Below are 26,810 nucleotides of genomic sequence, written 5' to 3' on the forward strand. Positions count from 1 at the left end.
AAAATTGCAGGCATAAGTGACAGTTTTCCAAAATGTGACCATAGTAATCTGTAATCTGGTGTTTTCAGTAGCAGTGAAATGGTTTAAAAGAAGCTGTATGTCTTCAGATGAGTAGTGTAGTCCAACAAATATGCCATACTGCATTGCTGAGCATCATATTTCATTGCTTCCTGTGAAGTGACTTATGTTTGCTTGGCTCAAGAAAATGAAATGTATAGTAGCTATAATGTTGTGATGAAGATCTTAAATATAATATGAATAGTTCCCAAATCAAGTGACCAAATGGAAAAATAGTCCAGGTTCAGACATGAATACATTACTGATGACTTTGGTATCTTTTTCTCTCCTTCCCTCACTGGCGCTGAAATTGCTTACTGCTTATTACTGAAAATGTTAGTTACTAAGTTTAGTGTATTTCCTAAAACTGTTTCAGAAATAAACTTTTTTCTACAGACAGAAAACTCTATATCATTGGCTATCAACCTTTCCAGACTACTGCACACCTTTCCGGAGTCTGATTTGTCTTGCATAGCCCCACGTTACACCTCACTTAAAAAGTATGTGCTTACAAAATCAGACATAAAAATACAAAAGTGTCTCAGCCCACTATTACTGAAAAATTGCTTACTTTCTCCTTTTTACCATATAATAAGATAAATCATGTGGCATATAAATACTGTACTTATGTTTCAGTGTATAGCATATAGAGCAGTATAAACAAGCCATTGTCTGTATGAAATTTTAGTTTCATACTGAATTTACTAGTGCTTTTTATGTAGCCTGTTGTAAAACTAGGTAAATATCTAGCTGAGTTGATGTACCCCCCACCCCCCAGGGGTCTGCATATGCCTGATTGAGAACCACCTCTCTACATTAGCTGGTAAAACAAAATAATAGTAAGGAGATAATGACAACTGCAACAGGCATAACAAACGAACATGGAAAGAAAAGCTGTGATATGTCAAAGTCAGGTTGCAACACCCACATTTTGTTGAACAGAAAAGAACCTTATAAACTCATGGCCTAGATGTATATACATGTGCATTTTTCTGAACATATTTGCATGGAATAAATAACATGGTCAAGTGGCTTTACTTTTTTTAGTTTCCAAAACTATTGCTATTTTAGAGAGATTAGTTCCACTGAAGTCCCAGGTTTCCTGTTTTTATTATCCACACTTCACATGGTGGTTTAAACTAAATTACCCATTGCAGACTTTGGAAAGCATTCTCTTCAGCTCAGTGTAGTGTATTGCTACTTTTCATAGAAATCTCTCTGGGTTTACATTTTGAGACCAGTTATTTAGAAACATAGTTTTTTAGATCAATCTGTTCTCCTGTGCATACATACTCAGATGCTGCCTTTTGCTACATCCTGGAATCATAGAGCTATTCATTTCATAATGTCTAATTCAGCTTTGTTTTCAAAAACAAAGCAACCTCAAGCACAATTATTTGAGTACAGAACTTGGTCCCAATTGAACAAGATACTTAAAAAGAATTTGCCTCACTTTAAGCATATGACTAGTCTCCTTGACTTCAATGCGGGTACTCAGATGCTTAAAGTTAGACATATGCTTAAGACCAGAATTGGGGACCTTTATTGTGTTCCTAGACATTTCACAAACTTCATATGCTACAAAAATTTCTAATATTTAAATATCAGTTATTTTTTCCTATGGTTATGAGTATTCATATTACCTACTTTTTTATAGTAATATTAGTTAATTTAATGAAATGAAAATATATATCTCAGAGAACCCCTGTTCATACATAGGGATTCTAGACAGTCAATATTTTTAGTAGATTTTTTTTGGGGGGAGGGGTTGTTCTTTCCTGCACTCCTGCAGTATTGTGGATGGATAGTAATGCACATTTTAAATGTAGGAATTGTTAGAGAAGAATAATTATTTAGATTTTTATTGAGTACAGTATGGATTTGAATATATTTTCTTTAATGTGGCTGTGAAACTCCCTCCCTCACCACCCTCTTGCTTCAAGGATTAAAAAAGGTTAATCTGAACCTAAAAATCCAAATGAGATTAAAAGAAAGAGATGGATTATCCTATCATCTACAAAAGCACTGCAGTATATGAGCTGTTATGCAATTTAACAGGAATGCCGTGGAAATGATAATGTGTGCCATCAAACACTGAACACAGCTGTTCATCAATATTTTTCCCCAAGATGAGATGTGAACTATCAATGAGTTTTACACATTTGATGTTAGTGTGTAGGTAGGACTGAGGCTGAATTTTCTTTATGCATTTTGTCTTCCCATTTCTTATTATTTTTGTTCAGTAACAAGTGAGGCATCCTTGTTTTAATAGGTAACAAAAAGAGGTGTCTTCTATGAAAAAACATGAGAAATGGCACAATGAGATAAAACCACACTTTTTTTAGACTGGTGTTATTTCTCTAAGTCTCATAACATAACAATTTATCTCAAATGTATACCCCTCTTGTATGGACATCCCAAATTTGGTTTATTTAGTGAATGTTCTTCAGCGATCATGCCCTTTCTCTTCAAGAGCCTCTGGTCATTTTCTCTTGGGACCCAATTCTCAGTGTGATATCTCTCTCTCTCTCTCGCTCCTCCTCTCCTTTTAGGACATTGTCTCTTTATTTCCTTCTCTCTCTGACTCAGCCACACACTCTATTACTGGCAGTTCCAATCTTACCTTTCTTTTTCCCAGTGAAGACTCTCCATTCAGCCATGGAAGGATGTATCTTGCTAATATTAGTTTACGGCTAGGTTTTAGTGAAAGTAGCATGGCTTTAATGGCATGATTTAAGATGATGGAACCTCTCAAATGATGTGATGGTATAATACATAGACTGAGCATTTCAAAGTCATAGGGCCAAATTGTGCTCTCAGTTGCCCCCATTGTTAAGTCAATGGAGTTAGATGAATGTAGCCGGGGGAAGGATTTGGCCCAAAACATTTTATGTGGGTGCACAATGTACTATTAGTCTTACAGCCTTGTGTTTTATACAACAGTCTGTACCATTCTGTAGTGCAATAACAGTGTATAATTACCTACACTAATGTAATTCTTGGGGTCTAGATCAAGTAATGATTTATCTTTCTCTTGATGGTTAAAAATCCTTACCATAAACTTCAGCATATGGTAATATTCTTCCCAGATTCTCTTATACGTTTTCTTTTCATGCATTTATCATAGTATTATACATATTCTTGCAGCAGATATTACTCTTAAAAATATTTTCAGCTCCAGCCAATTCTTTTCATTTTATTAGTTTTTGTAGTAAGCTTTGCTGTAAAAAAATTGTTCAATTTTGAATTTTATTTTTTAAATAGGCTGTTTGCCTTCAGTCCAGATATTAGATATATCTAATCAAACTCTCGCAAGTATGTTTCAAAAATAGTTCTCTGCTTGCTTTATATTAGGATATAGAGACATGTCTCCCCAAGTAAGCCCAGACAGAGTCATAGAAAGCTCTGTATTATATCAGAATTTGACTTACTAGGAGAAAGACATTATTAATAGAAATAGAAGAAAAATGAGGGGGACAACCTATGCATCTAATGGACAGAAGAAAGAAGGAAAGAAAACTTTGATTTAATCTATTGATTTGCTGTTTAAATAACAGAACAGATGTTTTCTGTTATGTCGCTGGATAAAATTCAGTAGGCGCCAGTAATACTTTTGGACCTGTGGCTTCTGATAAAACTGAAAATTGACATCTGTTCTATTGTTTCTAAATGGATACGGCAGGTTACTCTGCTGTAGGTGGCTCATTTCATGGTATTTTTAATTAAAAAAAAATCTCTTTTCCTAGATCAAGACAAAACCAAGAAATATTTAGCCAGGAGTTTTTCAATCCAAAGATATGTCAGGCAGGATTCGAAGTCTTCCCATGAAAAGTTTAACATTTACAGTAGGCAGTTTCACACACAAATTTGCTTTGTTTTAAGGCTGCATCATTCCTGGTGCCTAGAGAAAGAAGAGCTTATCTTTGTTTGCCTTATTTCTATCTGCCAGCAACCTCTTTGAATGCATAATTCAATAATTATCTATAGTGGTTCTCAAGGTTACATGATTGAAATGCTAAGGTGTTGGAATGAGGTTGTATTAACATTGTCTTAGTTTAACGATCTTCCTCCCCCTCCTTCATACTCAAACATTAACCAGATCACCATTTAATGGAAGTTCAAAGGCTTCCCCAATTCCCCAAAAGGTTCAGAAGGCTCTGTGATCACTAAAAATACATGATTTTTGTTCATCTTGGAAACCACTTGAAGCAGCATAATTCCAGAACTCAGACTGTCTCCTGGTGATTGTGTTTGGGCCTGATGTAATGGGCTTTAGACTGAGCCCTATGGGAAAAAAATTAAGCTGAATCATCCATGTACACATGAAATAGACACAGATTACACATGCTTATAAATATTTACACACATAATTGATACAAAGGATGAATTTGTGCTTTAAGTACAAAATACAACTCAGTCATAACTCTATCATTCCAGTCTGTCAATATGTACCTAGTGTGTGTAACCTTGCTGAGGTGTCAGGGGTGACTCTATAATATATTATATATTATAAAAAGTCATCCTTTGTATCAATTATATGTGTAAATATTTATAAGCATATTATATACATATACATATAATATAATATAAAAGCAATCTTAAAGCAGGATTAAAATTCCTGTTTCATGTTTTGATGACAAAAATTAGCCCCCACATTTGGTACAATCATTCTTTATAGGTAAACTAAATTTTCACTGTAACTCTTTAGTAAAGCGATAGAGTCCTGTGGCACCTTATATGTGTCTGACAAAGTGGGTATTCACCCATGAAAGCTTGTGCTCCAATACGTCTGTTAGTCTGTAAGGTGCCACAGGACTCTTTGTCGCTTTTTACAGATCCACATTAACACGGCTACCCCTCTGATCTTTAGTAAAGAATTTTCTAACTTTTTTCAGAGGAAACATTTGAACATATTCCCATTTTTAAGTTTGGCCCCATTTTTATCACTTTTTCTTTGAGTTCCTTTTGCTAAACAGTCACAGTCCTCCAGAAACTGCAAATTTTAAAACACACATTCTTGTATCACCTAAGAAATTGGCCACTTTTGAAATTTTGAACTTAAATGCATAAAGAATTGTGCTCCTCATTCATGATAACCTAAATGAGCTATGTGAAGGATATCCTTGAAGAGCTGATAAAACTAGAGCTCCACGAGGCATGAGGTAGTGTAGTGGCTTGCTCCCGTAGCACAAAGGAGCATAAAGCTGCCCTGAGTGGGCTGCTGTTGATTCCCCTGACTGACATAGGGCTAGGATATCCAGCTCTACATGACTGGGGAATTGTATAGTTTAGGGTAAACTGAGTTTAACCACTTCTGATTTGGGGAATATGGAATTTAGGTTAGTTTACCCAATTTTGTTTTAAACCACTACACCACAGCTGGGGAAGAAGTTAAGCATGGGGGAGTAGTGTGACTGGATCACTACTGTGCTCCAGCACTCAGAATTTACATAATGGCCCTTTGAGGGCTTTTATTAACTGGCAAACTTTAGAACAGCCCTGGAGTTTCTCTAACCTATGTTGAGGGCAGAACCGGTCTGTGGATATCACAGGGATCAGAGAAGCTCTTTCAATCCAATAGGCCCTCAAAACCCACTCCCCATCATCCCTTCTCTCTCGTTACTTTCTTTCAGGGAAGGATTAGAGGCCCACTTCTCTTCTGTTGATGTTAGGTGGGTGTCTGCAATAACTTAGGCCTACTTCCCATACCTGTCAGAACAAGAGAGGAGGAGGGGAAGATTTGTGCCTTAGATGGGAGTCTCTAAGTCACAATGCCTCCCAAGGCTACTCCAGAGTCAACACAGCTTATGCACCAGCAATTCCTCAGGGCTGTGCACAGACAAGGCACAATCAAACCTTATGTGTCTAGGTAAAAGGAAATACATAAAAGCATATTGTGAGGCAAACCTTGAGATATGGTAAGAATGGCAATGGAAGGAGTTAATTTTGAACTAAACAAGGAGGAACCCCTTGGGCAATCTTATCTATGCAAAGCTTGAATTTGGATAAATTCAGATGCAAATTCGAGCAGAGATTAAAAGGTTACAGTCTATGAAAGAGCCCAAAAGTACTACAATTAGATTTCCAATAAATATCAGAAATTTTCATATTTTTGAGGAAACTAAATTTATCCCTGATTTTAGCTGAAAAACCCAGTTAAATCTTGGACTGCTGACACCTGGGATTTTTTAACACTGTACTATCACCATCTATAATCTTAAAAATTTTAGAGGCAAAACTATGCAAACAGTGGTTTTTCACCTTTTTTAACATACTGTGGGTTGTCTGATTCTCAATATGGAAAATAAGCATGTTGCGTAATGTCTTTTGTGGTATTGGAAAGAACAGATTTTTCCCAGATGTGGTGATGTGCAGTAAGCAATTAATAGGCTCCCTATTTTACATCTTATCATAAGGTCATTTTGTCCTATGCTGAAAGCACAGCTAATTCCATATGTTGTACTGTATGCAGAAAAAAACTCATGATGAACTTAGCAATAAGAACTGGACTAAAATACAAATACAATACTTGGAATCCAGCCTTCACACTGTAGTTAATCCCTATGGGAGAAGTTCATGGCAGTGCAGACAGCCTGTGAAAGGTCCTCCACACTACCTTAACCCCTTGATGGAGGATTTAAGTGGCAGGGCAAAGAATTACTTTCTATTCTTGGAAAGAAGAAAAGAGACTGCAAGCAGCACAGTACAAATTTTGAAACTGTAGCTTCTTCATGAAGAGGTCTGTCTCATTTGTGTAACCATCACTGATGATGCATTAGGGCAAAAATTATTGGCCTCCTACTCAATATTACTGGGCCCAATATAGGTGCTGAATATAACCCAATTGAAGTGTCTTGGCACCACAGTATTGGAAGCAAATCAATTAAATGGAATTAGAATTTAGATTTAAATAACACCTTTTTGCTTTCAAAGTAATATGAAGTGCTTCATTACTGTAGGTTCTGGTAAGAGTATGTGACCACTCGTAGCTGTAAACATCAGGATATCCAAGCAGGGCCGGCTCCAGGCACCAGCGCTGCAAGCAGGGGCTTGGGCCAGGCAACAGAAAGGGGCAGCATGTCCTGGTCTTCGGTGGCAAGTCCCTCCCGCCAAATTGCCGCCGAAGAATGAAGTGGCAGTGGTAGAAGTGCCAGTCACGACTTGATTGTTTTTTTTCTCGCTGCTTGAGGCGGCAAAAACCCTGGAGCTGGCCCTGTATCAGAGACAGCTTTCTTGAGAGAGAGAGAATGTTGGTGGAGACATTGAGATTATCCCCTACTTGAAATATACCACTAGATCTTTGACTTCCACTTTGTTCAGCTTTACCTGGGCAGACACCAAAAATTGATAGTTCCATATAGATCTTGGTTTAGGTTGCATCTCAGCAAAACATTTAAACACAGGCTCAATTCTGAGCACCTGAGTTGCCCCATTTAAGGTACTGAGATTAGTGAATGGAGATCTATAGTCCTAGATTTCGAGGCCAGAAGGAAACTATTGTAGTGATCTAGTCTAATTTTTTTGCATAATGCAGACCATAAAATTTCATCCATTAATTTTTGTATTTAACTCATAGCTCTTATTGAGGCAGACCATATCTTTAAAGAAGATATCCATCACATCCTTAGAATAGTTGTTGTATTGCTTAACCCTCACTGTTAAAAATTTGGCATCTTATATCTAGTCTGAATTTGTCTATCTTCAGCTTCCAGTCACTGAATCTTGTTATGCTGTCGTCTGCTAGATTAAACAGACCTAGTCTATCAGAACTCATTTCACCATGTAGGTATTTATAAACCAGGATTAAAATATCTCTAATCTTTTTTTGGATAAAGTAAATAGATTAAGCATTTTAAATCTCCAGTGGTAAGGCTGGACTTCCCGACCTCAAATTTCTTGTCGCTCTATTCTTAACCCTTTTCAGTTTTTCAACACTTAAGTATATTTAAGTGCTTTTCTGAAATGGAGCCATTCTTCCTAATCTGAAGCAGCAACCTTTCTAAAATGGTAGCACCCTATCAAGCCTCAGAATGTTCAAAAATTTGATTTGGATAAGAACCCAAAGTCTGGTTTCTTAATCAACCTTATCCAAACTTTCCATGCATTTTAAGTCTGGAAAATTGCACTAGAAATGCTCAAGTGAACAGATTTTTTTTTAACATAAGATTTGTGATGCTTCAGGCGAGAGGTATATGGCAATGGAAAATATTATGGGAGAAAAATAAACATATCGATGTCTAAAGTCACACACACATCCTCTTTTTATAGAAAAAATTAAGGTCCTTGCCCTAGATGTGGTTAAATCCCCTCAACTTTCATTGACATCAGGAGAGATTGAGGGCATACAGCAGCTTGCAAACTGTGCCCTAGGACAGCAACAGATCTGAAAGAGAAAGTGGTTGCTTTAAGGACTGGGATAGAAATACATAAAAAATGTGTGTGCTAATCTGTAAGAATTTGTTTACTATCTACATCTGTGTTAACAAAATAGTGCTATATTGTTGAAATGAACTCAGTCAAGTAATTTGGTTTTGGTATGCAAGATTAATGTGAGACAAATTGAATTATCATCATCCAGATTTAGGGTGACCAGACAGCAAGTGTGAAAAATCGGGATGGGGGTGGGGAGTAATAGGAGCCTATATAAGAAAAAGACCCAAAAATCAGGACTGTCCCTCTAAAATCAGGACATGTGGTCACCCTATCCAGACTCCAGAATGGAGATTTCAACATGCAGACGTCCAGGCCATCCTTACTATCTTTAGAATTTTTTCCGTGGAGATCAATTAAACTATTTAAATCAGATTTTCACTAGGCACTAGTTGAACTGACTCTGCATGGTAGAAATATAAATAGATTATCATCACAGCTATTCATGCTCCATAGAGCATAAATCTATCCAATTATAGATTTGCTTATCTGATGAGCTCAGGTTCATCTTAATCAGTATCAACCTGGTATATTCCTTGGGACAACTCCAAAAATATACAGTGGTGATTCACCTAACCTACCACTGGATGTCAGTGTTTACTGTACACAAATACAAGAGTATTAAAGGCTATTGTCTGGCAGTAAAAAATGAACTCTTAAAGAAATCAGCTGAAATGTTAAAGTTCAATTAATTCATTTTTAGTCTGTGGTAAGAATTTGATACTTTCGTATACAGTCAACAAGTTGAGTATTGAAGCTCTAGCAAATGTACTGGCCTGTCACTTATTCTTGTTTAACTCAGTCTGTAAATGTCTGGAGACAAAATCTGCAATGATTCTAGAAAGATTAGAGTGACAATACTCTGTTGGGAAATTAAGAGACTCAATTCCATGAATGCTCTTTGATTGAAGAAAAATCTTAAATTGGGGTGGAATGAATCACTTAGTAAAAATAAGTCCAGTGGAAGTCATCTCATTTGAGACTGACTCATCCCTAAGAGGACTCAAAGACTGACTGTGTATAGGCTAGACTGGGAACACACTACCCGAATGAAGTATTTACAGACTAACATTTAGTTGGTGATTTTAAAATACAATCTTTAATTTTTTGATTTTTCATATATATATTTTTTAATTAAAATGTTTAATCAGAAATCTATGCAAAAACTTCTCAAATATCTTAAAGTTCTTACTCTGGGAATTTCTGTATTTTTTCCAAAAAGGAAACTAAAACATAAAATGTTTTATTTGCATGTCTGATCATGGAACACTAGATACTGTTGACTTCACCACAGAGTCTGTACCATAGCTCATTTTATTTTTTTACCATTAGTTTCCTGGTATAAACCATTAAGGGTTTATTAATGCCCATTTTGCACTTGGTGACATAGTTTATATTCTTTCATAGGGAGAAGCCCCCTTTGGTTTATGTGAACAGTAAGTTATATGTGTGCATTTTTCAATACAATTATCATTTCAACACCCTGTAGCAGGATGATCACCCCGCTCATGCCCTGAAGGGCTTAAGACAGCCCTGGGAGAGGGCTGGGGTGGTGGAAAAGCTAGGCTGATTGGGGGAAGCAGCCACAGATGGGGCCACGCCCCAATCAGGCCACGGCTGGCCCTATAAGAGGGCTGAGGGCCAGAAACTGGAAGACACTCTCTCTAGCTTTCTTGGGGGAGAGAAGGACCTGGCTGCCTGGGAAGCTGAGGAGGGTACCTACGGTGGAGCAGTGCTGGGGAAGGGCAGAGGGAGCTGGGGAACTACAGCCTAGCAAAGCCCCAGGCTGCAGGCCTAGCTAAGGGCCTACAAAAGGTACTGGGGCTGCAGAGGGACAGCCCAGAGATACGCAGAGGCAGCCGGTCCCAAACCCCCTTGCCAATGATGAGTGGTTTACAGACTGCAGTCTGCCCCAGGGAACGGGAGCTAGATGATGACTGGCAGTAGCCACTGAGGCAACGTAGGTTTAGAGGGTTGGGGGTTCCCCAGGGAGGGGAGACCCAGAGTGTAGGGGTACTGCTGGGACAGAACCCTGATGTAGAGGGGCACTGGGGTGCAGGAGGCACACGGGGGGCCAGCGGCAGGTGAGACACTAGCCTACAGAAGGCACTCCGGGCTGGAAAGAGCTAATTCCTGAGACGGCCAGCAGGAGGCTGTTTTTAGGTGTGAAATTGCACAAGTATTTTTGCATGTGCACCTTGGGCCTTTCTGAACATTTGCACTGCTTTACTCAGAATTTTAGCTGGCAATTTTGCTGAGGTGATGTACAAGGCAGAATAGAATTCAGTTATCTTCTTCACACCTGTATTTACACTTCAGAGCTTAAGTTAGTAAAAATACTTAGCTGCTAACAGGTAGGGCTGTGTAATTTCACCGACGTTGAAATAAGTCCTTCCCTGTGAAATCTGATGTCCCCTTGTTCCTAAGTGCACCCAAGCAAAGGAGGCTCTTATCTCCAGCTGGGCAGGGGAGGGACAGGACTTGTCCATCTCCTGCACATCTACTTGGTGGGGGAGGGAGATCAGACCCACTTCCATCTCCAGGAACCTCCTGCAGTTGCAGGAAGCTCTACGGTTGCTGCCTTCAGAGTCCAGCTCTGAAGGTAGCACAGAAGTGAGGGTGGTAATTCCCTGACCTCCCTACAACAGGTTTGTGACTCCACCGCCATCCCCACCCCCACAATTCCCTTTTGTTCGTGACCCCTAAGGTTACAACAATGTGACATTTCAGATTTAAACATCTGAAAATGTGAAATTTAGCAATTTTCAAATCCTGTAGATGTGAAATTGATCATAATGGACCATGAACTTGGTAGGGCCCTACTAATAGGGCTGCATGTCTCTGAACTGACTTCTTGTCAGCAATCAATGACCTTTCAGAAAAGGGGGGAGGGATAGCTCAGTGGTTTGAGCATTGGCCTGCTAAACCCAGGGTTGTGAGTTCAATCCTTGAGGGGGCTACTTAGGGTTCTGGGGCAAAAATTGGTCCTGCTAGTGAAGGCAGGGGGCTGGACTTGATGACCTTTCAAGGTCCCTTCCAGTTCTAGGAGATTGGTATATCTCCAATTATATGAGTAGAAGACATACAAAAGGCAGATATGCTAAACATTAAAGTGCCAATTTTACACAAACATTTTCCTGGCCATAACACACTAGAAAAATATATAACGCATTGAGGTTGTGGGAAAAACTTTTAAAAAACAATCTAGAACATATACTGACAAATTTAGAAGGCTGGCTAAAGCTGCTTTGAAAATTTGGCCTACAATCTTTTTTTAAATCGAAGTGGAATATTTTTATTTGCTTTAATTTCAAAATCCCCAAGATACTTTAAATATAAAAATAAATCTTTTCCCTCTTCCATTTTTAAATACCATATTGAATCAATTTTAATTAGTTGCAAAATCTTATAAGGAGGATGTCCTTAGATCTCCCTTGAATTAGTTAACATATGAATCATGCCAACATTTGGTTTGAATTCTGTAAGCCATTTGATGAAAGCTAATGAGTAAAAGGAGAAAACTGAAAATTCTGATGCATTTCTTAACACTGTTGTGAGTAATTAAAACTGGGAATAAAGTAATGATTATCATGAGAATCAAAAGCTCAGGAACAGTTTATTCTTTGTACTTTTGAGCACTCCATAAATTAAATGATACATTCCATTTTAATATGCATTTAATTTAGTTACACTTCACACTTGTAATAAAAACATTTGAAATTGAACTCAATGTTATTTTTGTTTCATCTCTATAGATTTGTTATTTCTTAGTAGAAGACTGTCATGTTGCACGGTTTGCCTTAGCTGGTTCTAACCAACATATATGTGATTCATTTAGGGTCCAATCCAAGTAGGGTATTAGGTAGGAATAGATAAACTGTTCGGATAAAATAAGAATCCATCTTACCCTTAATTTTTGTTGAAAACCTCTCTGAGGCTCTTTGAGTGTCAAAAGTTTGGCTCTCTTCCTAATATAAATTTTTAGCAATAATTAAATAATAAACCATTTGTTCATATAACTCTGATTAACCCATCCTTAACTGAAGAGGAAAGAGATACTAATACACCTGTCTAATGTTAGAATTTAATTATTTAATGGATAACAATTGTAACCACTGAAATATGCATGGGAACCTTATTTAGGGACTACCATAAATCACATCTTAAAGGATCGTATAGCCTACACAGTTCCCATACACATTGGCCTCTTCATTGCTCCTACCTGGTCCAGAGGTTAAATTACACACTTTTGTCCATTGTGACCATGGTTGCTGGGAGATGCCATGCCGAGAATGGCCAATCAGGGCATACTGCAAAGAATAGGGCAGATGATCCCCAAAACAGGTGGTTTATTGTATAATTAGATTCACCAAGCCAGTAACAAAACAGCTTCTGTAATACCTTACTCGTTACTGAGAAGCTAAAATACAGTTCCCCTTAAGCAATCCAGCCTTTGGCTACCACCCAGACAGCCAGTCTAATATAGTGAGGATTGCTTATAATCTTATTACTCATATATAAAGTTCTACCAATCTCAAGAGATCAGACACATTACCCACCAGATCAATGAATATTTCAGATCTTACTGAATACACACTTACAGCCAATTCTTATTAGCTAATCTAAGATTTATTTTAAAAAGGAAAGAGTTACTATGGTTAAAAGATCATTATACATATAGGTATGAATAAAGTTCACCATCTCTGTTAGGAACAGATCCAAGAACTACTGATTTTATAAAAATCCTTCCAGAATCAGTTAAACAGGGTATAGTCCATGTGCAGAGTTTATTCAAATTCTTCCATGAGAAATCGCAGGAATAATCCACATGGACCTGCAGACCTCAGTCTTGCAGCTTGAACTTCCCCTGACAAATTTAAGGAATCTGAGATAAAAAAGGATCAGGCCCTAGAGTTCTTTTATGGTTCTCTAGCAAGCTATGCTAGCCTCTTGACAGCAGATATCACAGCAGGCATTCCTTGGATGAAGAATAGGTAACATACATTGTTGCTTTGAAGTAAGTCTCTGTTTCCTAGGCACACAACAGTAACTAGCTGCATTCATTAGCATAAGGTAATTAACCATTCAAACAGTTCATAGATAGTTTACTACAAACTTCAAAGAGAAAAATAGACAATCATATTACACCCCAAGTTTCATCTAGATGTTAATATTCCCTTTTGATCTCTGAATCAATAGACTATAGTAACAGACAGGAACAGAAGTTTATGATCTAATAGATATAAGTAAACACAGACAAATACAATTAGTATCTACTTGATATTCTCTGACAATACAGGTTTATATTTCACAGACTGTAGTGTACTTAATATGGCTTCAATAACTATCTACTAGAAAAGGCCCTGTTTACCATTTCAATACTTCTCTAATATGTCTTTAAAGGTTGATTTTGGATCACTTAGCCTGCTGGCTCAGTGTCACACCTATAATGGAGCATAGTATTAGAACCAGTAAAGTCACAGAGCTCTACAGAAGGTAGACACTTTAAAGGAATCCACCGTTGACATTCCAATACCATTATGATGGACACTGTAGAAGAGGTAAGATAGACAGGCATGGCACTGCTAAAGATGCACATTCTTAATTGGCCATGTTGTTATGGTCTGAAACTGCTGATGCACGTTACTAGTTTCAGTCTTTATTATTTCTACTGAAAACAATAGCTTTTAATTACCACAGCATGAAATATCATGTAACATCTTGTGCCAGCTCAGATTAGTTATGGAAAGGGGATCAAATAAAGAGAGAGTATACAGTTCAGTCAACAACATTTGATGTTATTAGGGTCTTTTAATTCTTCCTTCATCTTTATTTCTCTTCTCTTTTGTTGTCATTTGGAAGTGGTACTGAATGCTGATGAGACCATTTATTTCGCTTTGTCAAATCCCAGCCAATCATTTTCAGGCAATTAATTTAGTTACTAAGTATTTTCGGAGGTACCAGATGTTAGCTGCCAATAGGACAATAACAGATTACAAGTCTGGGTGCTATGTCCTTCCTGCTGTGTGAGGTTGGGCAAGTCACTGTGTGTCTTTCTCTCTCATGTCTAAACTGCAAGTTCTTCAGGGCACGATTTATATCTTATTTGTATAGTTTGTTCAGGGCCTCATGCTATGAGGTCCTGACCTTGACTGGAGTCTCTAGGTACTACAGTAATGCAAATAATAATAATTACATGTATTCTATTTTTGACTCTAGCCCATATTGAATTATTGATCCTTTAGTGATCATCAATTTGACTGACCTATCAGCTTTCTTCTGATAGGAATTTCAGTGCAGGCTTATTATTTAAAGTATCTTAATTGAGTTTCAGTTTCCAAAACATCATTACAAGTGCATTTAGTCACCCACCTCTTGCTGTACTTACATATTTCTTAGCCTACTGTATGGCTGAATAGATTTTTCAGGACCACATAAAAATGCTACTGTAAACTCATTTGCCCTTTCAGCTCAGAGTTTATGCAGACTAAGCAAGACTTAAGGCATGCAAAGTGTTGAGATGGGTTTTTTAAAGCATTTTTTAAACATTCAAGTACTGTTCCATCTTTAGCTCTGTTAGAGACAGCATGTTTAAATAAAACAGACAAATTTAGAGTGGGATTTTTGCTCTGCAGAGAGCTAATTTGATCAGACAGATTCGCATATTGTAATGGGTATTGTTTTTCCAACTGTCAGACATGTTATCCCTTTGAATTAAACCTAAAGTTAAAGATATCTTTTCCAAAATTAAGAATACCAAAATAGCTAAATTTCTGAATTAAGTCTTACAGAAACTTAAAGGATAAAAGGAGAGTGATAGAATGTTGTTCATGAAGTTCTTTCCTAATGAAAGACACATTGCTTGTATGATGGAGTGATGGTTAATGTTAGTAACAGAAATATTAAATTGTCTTAAACAAGTACCACCTACATAAATTACATTAGTTTGATCCCCTACCTTACTATTAATTGTACTGTTTAGCCACAGTGTCAATGTACAAATTACTAATACTCTGAATTTCATTCTAGTCTTAAATGTTTGGATCTGGAATTTTGATTCTGCCTCACAAAAAGCCCATAGTCAAACTTTGAATCTGTTGCAGGTTCAGATGTAGACCACTTGATGTAGGGTTTAAATTTGGACCCATCTCTATTTATTTGGGCCAAATCCAATTAACAGTAGCACATACTATCTCTTTGAAATGAATAGAAAAAAATGCTATAAAACTGCTTAAATCAACCTACCAGTGATTTTGTTAGCAGTGTGTATAGGCTGACTGCGTCTGGAGAATGATTCCAATATAGACAAATTCACATTGCTCCTCCTTCTGTTAATTTATGAGAATTTTTAAGATTTTATTTAGCTTTTCTCTACACATCAAAACTAATTTCTTATTGTGAAGTGGCCCCCTGGATTAACTCTGCCAATGATATCCACCCTGATCACCCATTTTCCCCACAAGCATCTTAGTGCTTTTTCCTATGTCAGCCCCTCTGGGAGAAAGTAAAAACGTGCTTTTGGTACAAGCCCCTTTTGATTTTGCTTATTGAAATTGGAAATAACTGGACACTTGCAATAAGATAACAAAAGATGTCGATGAAAACTGATTTAGATATTTCAGTGCAAATTTGTTTATGGACCAGCCTTGAATACGTTGAGATTTGGTTACCTCAGAAGCCACCTCATTCCTTGAGTGAAGTAGCTGCTATTGTAATGTAAGGATGAAGGTGTGGCTGAAAAGACCAAAGACCATCCTCCATTTTGGAAGGTGGGCTCTAGACTACAGGGAGCCGTAGGCTGAAGTCAACACCAGGCTTTGGTTGCTGTTATGTTATATAATATAATATTTAAATAAAAGTAATTTAAGTGCTAAATACAAGGTCTTCCTGCCTTTATATGAATAGCAACACTCTGTTTGGTAATGAGGAAGCCTGAGATCATCTTCAGTGCTGAGCTAATCAGGATGGGGTTGGAAGCAGGTCATACTCAGTGAGGAGGCCTTTAGTTGTGGAAATTGCATCATTCATCATTTTGTCAAAGCCCATGTTGTCCTTTGGGTCACTGCAAGGCCAATTTGTTCTTCAAAGCTTTTCCTGGAAGGAAAAACATAGTTACATTTTGAATGTGGAGATGTGGTAGATTTGAGAGGGTTCCATTTGTTACTGATTGGATGTAACTATTTATAATTTATATTTATAGTGAATACACTCAGAGCCCGAACTGGACACACATTTATAAAATGAAATAAATACACTTCTATTTCCATAATATAGGAAATCTCTCAGTTTTAGCCCTAAAAACTTCTTCATCAGAAGCTTTGTAATGGTATGCATGTTCCCTCCCTGCCCAAACCTAAGGGCTTGTCTCCACAGTGACTCAGTGTAGCAAGCTGGTGTGCTACTTGAAACCGGAGTACATCAAACTAAACAGAATTTTTAATGCACTGTAGCAGTGTCCACATGTTGAGTTAGCGTATGGCAAGCTAGTGCACTGTACAGTTAAACTCTGGCTTGTCATGCACTAACAGTAACCTGATGTGTAAACAATCCCTAAGAAGACTTTTCTCATGTATCCCATGAGACACCTAAGGAATGAGTGGCAGTTTTGCTTATAGACATGTGTTATTTCACATATACAAATTTCCTCCATTAGCGCTATATGCCTTTTTCTGGCTTCACCATTTCCTCCTTGATATTGAGCTGAAACACATGAAATGTAACTAGATGTGGCATTTTGTTTCTAAATATATATATAACTATATTGGTCACACTTTATCTTAAGATTCCATGTATAAACAATTTATAAAGGATTTATAAATGGTTAATCAATTGTTATAGGTTCCAGCAAGTCAATAGGTTGTTTATAACCATAGCTTATAATCATCTATAGCAGTGGTTCTCAACCTTTCCAGACTACTGTACCCCTTTCAGGAGGCTGCTTTGTCTTGCATACCCCAAGTTTCACCTCACTTAAAAACGACTTGCTTACAAAATCAGATATAAAAATACAAAAGTGTCACAGCCCACTATTACTGAGAAATTGCTTACTTTCTCATTTTAATCATATAATTATAAAATAAATCATGACCCCCGCCCCCCAGATTGAGAAACACTGGTAGAGCAGTATAAACATGTCATTGTCTGTATGCAATTTTAGTTTGTACTGATTTCACTAGTGCTTTTCATGTAGCCTGTTGTAAAACTAGGCAAATATTTAGATGAGTTGACATACCTCATGGAAAACCTCTGTGTACCCCCAGATGTACGCATACCCTGGTTGAGAACCACTGATATAGCACCTTTAACTGATCTACTTCTAACCATCTGTAATACATACTACTCATGTCCATAACATGCTTAAAGCAGCTGTTGCTAAATTATTAATTAATTTATAAATCATTTATTAATGGAACTTAATATGAAGTTTGGCTGATATATAATTATAGCTGCATCATTTATATTAAATCATAGTGTTTATATGTTGAACCTTGTGAGCTATTCTCTATATTGTGTCTTGTAAAAATTCAGTACAAATACAGTTAAAAATAAGGCTATTGCAGTATGGATAAGTTTTGTTGCAGAAATATATAGGGGATGCTTGGCTGGCATCTCAGTCACATCACGTGCTGTGAAATCTACCTTTGAACGGACAATCAGTGGGTCCAATAGTTTCTGATCAACAAATCACAGTGACAGAGAATGGGGAGAATGTGGCCTGCCAAATATTTTCTCAATGAATGTCAAGCAAAGTTATTCTTAGTCGCATTCCTCAGATATCAGCACTTACGAGGTGTTGCAGAGAATTAGAATGACTGTCTATAGCAGCAAGTTTGTTCGTTTATGCCCAGATGCTGTATTCACACACTCTATGCAATGGCAAAACTCCCATTGGCTTCAGCAGAAAGGGATCAGGGTCGTATTACAATTAATTCTATAGACAAACACTTTACATTAGGCCAGATTTTACCCATCTATCTGGATGTGATTTGAGGCCTGTATGTGGTGCTATGAAAGTTTATGAATGAAAGGCAAATATTTATTGTGTGAGTAGCTGAATGAATTTTGTTATGCAGCATAATGTGTACTGGGTATGTTCTTTTGCTGGCTCCATTTTGACAGAGGTATAATGAGTCAAGAAACTCTAATAAATAGAGTACAGCACTGTTTAATGATATTGAAGACTTAGGATTTGATCTTGCATTGAGAACTCTTCTGACATATCCCTGTGCCCACTTAGCTCTCAATGCTGGATAGAGCCCTATATCCAGTGCTTGATTACATAATTATCCATTAAGTCACATGGAAGGCATTTTGTGATACTGGAAAATCAGAAGACTGAAATCATTTATCCTAAGTTAATGTTTTGTACCAGCTCGGTCCTGCAAAGTGTGGAGCACTCTGGTCCCAACTGAGCAAAGCACTTAAGTATGAGTTTAGCTTTAAGCATGCTGGCTCTGCCTAGGCATACCCTGTGTCAGTTCAGTTGCCCATTGAAGTCCATAGGACACCACACAGGTGCAGCAGTCCACCAGCATGAAGATCATTGCGAGATCCAGGTGCAAATCTAACGAAACCAAGCTAAGTTCATGTTCCATGCTTCAGAAATGTTGTCCTTATACCCCCAAGCGAGTGTGTTACCCATGTCTTCAAGCAGGAATTTTCATTTTGAGAGAGCTGAAAGAGATGATTGTACCTCTCCAGCATATTTTTCCCAAATGCCATGCTAGGAATGTATTAATATCTCTTTGATACCACAGAGGAATGTAGAATGTGAAATCTGACAGGATTTCCTGTGCTCATTGGAGGAGAGGGCAAATGGGGAGAGAAGCTGGAGTGATGGAATCTCTGCTCCCTGTGGGAAGTAGGAATGGAATTTACTTCATGCCACACTTTCATGCTGGGACTCCTCACAGTTCTGCCAGTGGCATCACGGCATGATATTAAATCATCTGTTCCTAACCATAAGTTAATGGTCACATCTTTCAAATGACCTTGGGACAACCGGGATTTGAAGATATAATGCTTTTAATAAATAATAAAAATAGAGCAAATATCACATCAGTTTAGGGCTAGTTCTAGGTATGTTCATTTTAACTGTGAGCATAGCTTTATCTAATCTTGCTTAAAGCCTCATTGTATTATCACATTTTCTTACTGGTAATTTTGAGCTTCTTAAATATTATTCTAGTCAATCATTTCAATCATATCAGTTATATGCCACTGCAAAGCCCAAAGGTTTCCATTTTTGCCAAAGGAAAATTCAGGTTGTGCTTTGTAATCATAACCCTTTATGGCTGGCAAAATAGGAGAAACAGATTTTATGACTGCCTGAGTAGCAGAGGTATTGACTATTGACCTCAATGGGAGCTGAGGTACCAGTGCTTTTGAAAATCAGGTTATTATAAAATTTGTATCTCTTATTTTGCTGACTGCGGCAGTACTTGAATGTCAATCGGATGAGTGCCATGGGATGAAAGGTGCTATCCAGGTTTGATTATTATTATTATTTTGCTTATTATGACTGTCACACAGCTGGACAATTTAGCAATTTACCTTACTTCTTGCCCTTTCCTTCCCAGGACTCTCTTGTGCTCCCATTCCTTCTCTACTCCCAGGGTAAACTCACATACATATGCACAAATACACACACATACAAACACATATGCATGTTCTCTCTTTCTAGCTAGCTTTATTAACACCTATCACGTACTGACATTTCTATTTATAAGAATCAATCTCTGTGTTATGCCCAGTAGTTTATACTCTCCATTAATTCTAGCTCTTGGTGCTTGTCCTTTGCTCCTTTCTTTAATGTACAAACACTGTAGTAAATTAATACTCTTCCTATTCTTTGTCCTTTGTTTCAGATGCGGCTGTGTTGTACCTTATTTTGTATGTTGGAAGCATGCATTAGTTTTGAGTGAAGTGAAAGCTCCCGTATTCATTCTTTTCTACTTAAACAAGCAATTCCAGTTTTTAGAACAATTCTAGATCCTTCTGCTTCAGTGGAGTCTGAGATGAAGTATCTATACATACAATAAGAAATAACTAGGGTGCCTTAGTTGCTATGTCATGCTCACTGTCAGTAAATACTGATTTTTTAATGTAGATAAATAATACAGCAGGAGTGATGGCTTTTCAATATATGTAAACATGTAACACTGTAGATGGCATCACTCATGACTAGATGCAGGAACATTTGTGTTTGTCAGAGGTCTTCAACTGGAACCCATCTTAAATACTGTGGGACCCTCTTAATATGAATTTTAATGGACTTCGCATGAGCAATATCACTGTGACCCCACTTCAGCCAGGCACTTAAATGCATGCTTAACTTTAAATAATGGGATTACCCATGTGCTTACTGACATCAATGGGAGTGCTTGTGTGTTTAAAGATAAGCATATGCTTAAATGCTTTGTTGAACTGGGTCTAAATCTGGGGATTTGTTGCATTATAGCTCTGAAGAGGAATGGTTTTCCACTTCATTTTAAAACATGAGAAAAACATAGCGGATTCATGAGACCATATGCAGTATTTGGTTGTAGTGTTTAGATGTGCTTGCAATTATTGGAACTGGGAGCACTGGCTGTTGGGAGTCTGAAAGGACAGGAAACAGGAAGGAGGCGGGAGGATCCTCAAGTATAGAAGCTACAAGCTTTAGGGAGGCCTGGTCAAAATGTTGCCATCTAAACTGTTTGACAGAAAATTGGGTTTTCGGCTGAATGAAATTTTTCACTAAAAATGTTTGCTGTCTGTAGAAGATTTTGCTGAAAAACCAAACTCCTGAAAATGGAAAAGGTTTCCAGCCAAAATCTTTTAGTTTTCAGATGAAATATCTTGGTTTTCAAACAAAATATTTCAGTTTTCAATATGTTACCAAAAAGTTGGCATGTCCTGCATATGTTCCTGTCCTCCACATTTTCTGACCCCCTTCCCCAAATCCCCCAAAGCTGTGGCGGAAGAAGATAGATGGCATGTTAGAGGGATTGTTTAATGGAGAAGCAACCCACAGTGTAGCTGAGAAGAACTTTTTGTTCTCTAGGGAAGGAGGCTTGGGGCTGGGTTGTTGTGGCAAGAAACCCTCAGCACGTTTAGAAGTCACATGATAGAAGGCTGGAACACAAGCAGGTTCTCCTTGACCAAACTGGCCCTTAGGAAGGTTTGATTTGGAGAAAGATCTGAGGTTTGAGCTGGCTACTGTATAATACAAATAGGTTGGCTAGCCTTAGAATTCTTTCCCCTTCGCCCGCCACAAGAGGGTTGGGGGCAAGAGGGGAAAGACAAAGGCAGGATTTTCCTTTTAAGTTTAAAATTATAAAAGAATCTTATGAATGAGGAATTTTAAGCTGTTGGTTTTCCCCCACATTAGCGGTACAGGAGACATAACTGTAAGTGACTGCTGGCCAGCTGAATGCTGTTTGTTTTTACAGCACTGGAAGCTCTTTGAAAGCTCTAGGAGTAGGGATGTTTCTGAAGTTTTATTTCATTGTTTAGCTATCTGTCATCCAGAAGTGTAGTGTTTACTTAAACATTACAAGTTCAGTGTTGTAAATTAACAAGTCCTGTTGTAAATTAGAAGTCTTGGCTTTAAATTGTTGGAGTATTAATATTATAATTGAAAACAGCTCAACAAATGTTTAGCTTTTGAGAACTAACTTAACAGAAATACCTATGTTTTATAAAAAGAAATATGTTCCAAAGGAAGTTTCCAAAGTGTGTAAAAACCATATATATGGTCCCTCTAGCCAAGTATCCTGTCTTCCAACAGTGGCCAGTGCAAGATGCTTCAGAGGGAATGAACGGAACAGAGCAATTTATTGAGTGATCCATTCCTGTTATCCAGGGCCAGCTTCTCTAGTGATAAGAGAAATTTGCCACATAAAGGTTTGGGATATCCAGAAAATCAAGGTTTTGATGTCAATAATCCTCTTGAGCTTCTGTCAGGGCCAGCTCCAGGTTTTCTGCCGCCCCAAGCAGGGGGCGGGTGGGGGAAGCCACGGCAGCGCGATCGCGCTGCTCCACTCTTCGGCGGCAATTCAGTGGCGGGTCCTTTGCTCCAAGAGGGACTGAGGGACCTGCCACTGAATTGCTGCTGAAGACCCGGACGTGCCACCCCAATAGCGGACGGAGGGCCGCCCCTTGGTATTGGCCACCCCAAGCTCCTGCTTCTTTAGCTGGTGCCTGAAGCCGGCCCTGGCTTCTGTCTATGCTGCTGAAATATAGGGTTTTGTTAATACTATTAAATGTTTACATGTTTCCAAGAATTAGACTACAACTTACAGGGTATAGTTAAAACGCATAGGGTGTGGGGGGATCACCTCTTTTGTTTACTTTTCACTGATGGGAAGGACACTTTCCCAGGCCCCGCCCCCAGTGTCTACCAGCTCTCTCCTGGCTGCATCTCAGTCAGTGTCCCCACCTTAAATGCCTGACACCTGGGTACTTGCTGTCAATCTCAGAGCAAGAAGTGGCTTTTGAGGTAGTCAAGCCAAATCCACTGATGGTTTTGAAGGTCAGGATCAGGACTTGTACACAATTGGCACAGATATTGCCTAACTATAGCAGAACAAACACACTAACCACTGTTGGCAATTTTTTTTAATGGTGAATATTTGCATATTGGAAATTCTGATTCATGAAGATAGCTGCACAAATAACCAATTTTTCACTTTGGATTGGTGCAAAGCAATATTTAATTTTTTCATGAAATGCAAAGGTAAAAAAAATCAGTTTAGGATGTATTCATTTTAATAAAATCAAGGGAAATTACAAAATGAAACATATTTTAACTTACCATTTTTCAAAAGATCTGCGCCAGGCCAGAGGCGGGGGGCCAGGCCCGCCGCCGCTGGCCGCCATATTTACTCATTTGTCACAAACATTTTAGTTAACTATTTCAGGAAGACGTTTTATTTGCTTATAAATTTTATTTCATTTTATTTGCTTATTTGCTTATTTTCATAAAATGAAAATTCTCCATAATTAGAAGTTGAAACTTCAGCTGGGATGCTACTCCACTTCCTACGCAGGTGGTGGTGGTGTGGACAGGTGGGGTGTGCATAGGATTAAACTATGGCATCATCCCCTCCCACTCCATATACAGCCACTTCACCACATTTGGGTGGTGGAAACAGAGGAAGCAATCTGTTCCAAATATCTTTTCCCCCTGGAGTAAGGGGGAAGCAGTGAGTTAACTACGACTCCGAATTAAAATTTGGCCGTTGCTATGCCCCTTACTCAGGTTGGATTGCAATGTGCCAATCCAGCCCTGAGGAAACAGCTCACCAGAACGTGCATGAAAGAAAACCATCTGTCAAAGTAAAGAAAGGAAAAGTTACTTCGTAAATATGCACCTCTTCAATTTTAGAAATGTGTTTAAATTCTTCATATGACAAGGTGCAGTTGCTAGTTGGTCACTAGAGGGCATTTGACTGTCTGGGGAAGGTCTAGCTAAAGTGAATGCAACAGAAAAGGCAGACGTAGCTGCATTGTAATCGAGAAATGTTAGAATTACACTGTTTATGATCCTAACTCACTCACTTGGCATACCATACAATGGAAGGGAGCTTCAGCCCCAACTCATGGGTTAGGCAGAGAGATATTCTTTGTAATTCATTCTGAATTCATTTTCTCCAGTTCTTCATTGCACATCAGTTTTTCTTAATGTTTCTGAACAAAACAAAACAGATGCCATACTGATCCCCTTCCCTATGAAAGCTGCCAAAACAAGCAGCCCAGATATTATGAAATATCAAGCATTTCTATTTGTAACCACTTAATCTTGTACACATGTTAAAGGAAGTCAGGTTCTTGAACAGTTATTTTAAAAGCTAAAATACCAAAGCTTGGGTAAATCCTATTAACATCAATAAAAGTTTGGATTAAACAACAATTAAGTATCACCTCTTCATTTGACCCAGAACTTTCAATTCAAGGAAATCTGGAATCTTTGATTCTATTCCAGTCTTTCTTTTTTATACTGCACCAACCATGGTAGTACCTGAGGCTTAATTATATTCTAGTTCCTCCAGTTTCATCTAAAATACTGTGCTGGAAAACTCTGCAAGCCCATGGCAGCTCCAGCCACAATGGAAATTCTGTGTTGCTAGTGTGCTTTTGGATTAGGCAGTGTAGAACCCATGCAGAGGGACTTGATGCCTTGCTGCTGGCCACAGATGTCACATCTCTCGTTAGTTTGTAAAGAGGCTTGGAGTGAAATGACTGTATGTGAAGTTGTCCATGATGGATGAGTGGCCAGTGAGTCATGATATTTTCATATTATCCAAGCGCCGCCAATAAATAAATAAATTGGTATTTGTCAAACTTTTAAATAAGTAGGAGCACAAATTTTTCACATTTTGATATATCAAAGAATAATTTTTTTGGAGTACTGGAAAACTCTTAGGCATAGTTTTTATAAAAGAGCTTATAATGTAAGTGCCTCCTCAAGAACACCCCACATCTGCCTAAAGAGGGGTTTCTTGCATATTTCTCTGAAGCATCTGGTGCTGGCCACTGTGGGAGACAGGATGCTAGACTAGATGGACCTTGGATCTGATCCAGTCTGGAAATTACTGTGTTCCTCTACTGCACTGCTAGATCAGAACTAACTGTGTTAAATTTACAAAGGCAAATGTATAGATTGTAAACTTTTAATACCTACTTACTTTTAGATCACAGTTGCTCATCTTCGAGACACAAAGCCTGATCTTGCAGTCCTTGCCTACTTAAAATGTCCACTAACACCTCAATGGGAATTTTGAGTACCCAAGAAATATCTGTTCAAAACCACAACTCTGTTTAAAGATAATATAATAAAGGTTTATATATTTTTAAGAGTGTTATCATAGTGGACCTTTATGATAAATGGCCAAATCTAAGGGTCTCTACTCCATCCTACTCCTCCTTGACTTCTTGGTTTCTTCTGATGATCTCAATCACACTCCTTAAAATATTGTCTTTTCTTGGCTTTTGTGACTCCATCCTCTCCTGTCTCTCTTCCTACTCCTGTGATTCCTACCTCTGCATCTCTATCAATCATTCCTTTTCCTTCTCTCTCCTATTTAGATACTGACTCTCTCCTTGAGTCCTTACTTGCCTCCTTCCATTTCTTCCTTTACAACCTCTTTCTGGGTGATCTCATCTAACATTTCTACTCCCATGACCCACAAATCTACCTCTCCATTCTTGACCTCCATCCTGCTTCTCTCAATCCAATCTTCCATCTCAGCTTAACTCTCTGGCATCTCTTCCTGGACATCTTACTAGAGACTCAAACCTTAGATGCAATGATTGATGACAACATTATGAAACACATTGTTGCAGCCAGCAATGGCTTTGGAGAACTTCAGCATTGACACAGTGTTCCAGAAACAGACTGAAAACAAAAATTGGCATGGGGAGGGATAGGTCAGTGGTTTGAGCATTGGCCTGCTAAACCCAGGGTTGTGCGCTCAATCCTTGAGGGGGCCACTTAGGGATCTGAGGCAAAAAATCTGTCTGGGGATTGGTTGCACTTTGAGCAGGGGGTTGCACTAGATGAGGTCCTGAGGTCCCTTCCAACCCTGATATTCCATGATGTTTACCATGCCATTGTTGTAACCACACTCCTCTAAGACAGTGATATGTGGACTACTGATCAATGCCACATAAAACACTTGGACCAATTCCATTTATGGTGGATAATGGGAATTAAATGGCAAGATTTTGTTCCAAACACAGTGGTCCTTGAGCGATGCACTATCACAGGCACTGACACCTTTATAGTGAAAGCACAGCTGAGAGGGTGTAGTCATGTGGTCTGTATGTCTGAGAGTAGCATACCAAAGCTTGTCTCTTTTTACGAAGAATTGGAGACTGGAGTTGCATTAGGGGCAGACCAAGAAAACATTACAAAGACAATCTCAAGGCCAATCACCAGTTTTTCAATGTTGACCTCAATACCTGGGAGTTCTTAGCCTATGACAAGATCTGATGGCGGCAGCTGTGCCATCTTGGACTGAAAGATTTTGAGAACTTGTAGATTCTTGTAATCAAGAAGATATGTGAGGTGTAAAGCTAAAACCAGTGCACATTAATCTACAATTGTCTTTACTCATGGCACTTGCAGATGGGGCTGGAAGTCCAAAATTTGTCTTTGGTCTCCTGTTCTTTCCTCTAACATGCTTTTTGCTCCCCCAATCTCTGTCACTTATGAAAACACGATCTTCTCTCAGGCATGTTGTGACGATGCGGTTCTGGCGGGACCCAACTGAGAGTGCCAAATCAGGACCAATTGCTTAAACAGGGCAGTCACAGCCCAAGGCTGGGGTTTTTCCACC

General features: G+C 38.4%; 1 protein-coding gene across 2 annotated transcripts in view; it reads left to right on the forward strand.

Annotated features, from left to right (window-relative positions):
* DKK2 (dickkopf WNT signaling pathway inhibitor 2) overlaps positions 1–26,810 on the forward strand; it is a 146,311-nt gene that overhangs the window by 39,395 nt on the left and 80,106 nt on the right. The gene's annotated exons all lie outside the window — the stretch shown is intronic.

Source organism: Mauremys reevesii, linkage group 5 (assembly GCF_016161935.1).
Source record: "Mauremys reevesii isolate NIE-2019 linkage group 5, ASM1616193v1, whole genome shotgun sequence".
NCBI lineage: Eukaryota > Metazoa > Chordata > Testudines > Geoemydidae > Mauremys > Mauremys reevesii.